The sequence below is a fragment of the Theropithecus gelada genome, chromosome X (assembly GCF_003255815.1).
Source record: "Theropithecus gelada isolate Dixy chromosome X, Tgel_1.0, whole genome shotgun sequence".
NCBI lineage: Eukaryota > Metazoa > Chordata > Mammalia > Primates > Cercopithecidae > Theropithecus > Theropithecus gelada.
In genome coordinates, this window is record NC_037689.1 from 88,183,311 (window position 1) to 88,183,725 (window position 415).

Sequence of the window (415 nt, forward strand, 5' to 3'; positions counted from 1 at the left end):
GGAGATCATATCCCACACCTGGCCGGGAGGGTCCCATGCCCACGGAGCCTCCCTCATTGCTAGCACAGCAGTCTGTGATCTACCAGCAAGGCAGCAGCGAGGCTGGGGGAGGGGCGCCCGCCATTGCTGAGGCTTAAGTAGGTAAACAAAGCTGCTGGGAAGCTCCAACTGGGTGGAGCTCACAGCAGCTCAAGGAAACCTGCCTGTCTCTGTAGACTCCACCTCTGGGGACAGGGCACAGCTACACAACAACAACAACAACAACAACAAAGCAGCAGAAACCTCTGCAGACGCAAACGACTCTGTCTGACAGCTTTGAAGAGAGCAGTGGATCTCCCAACACGGAGGCTGAGATCTGAGAAGGGAGAGACTGCCTGCTCAAGTGGGTCCCTGACCCCTGAGTAGCCTAACTGGG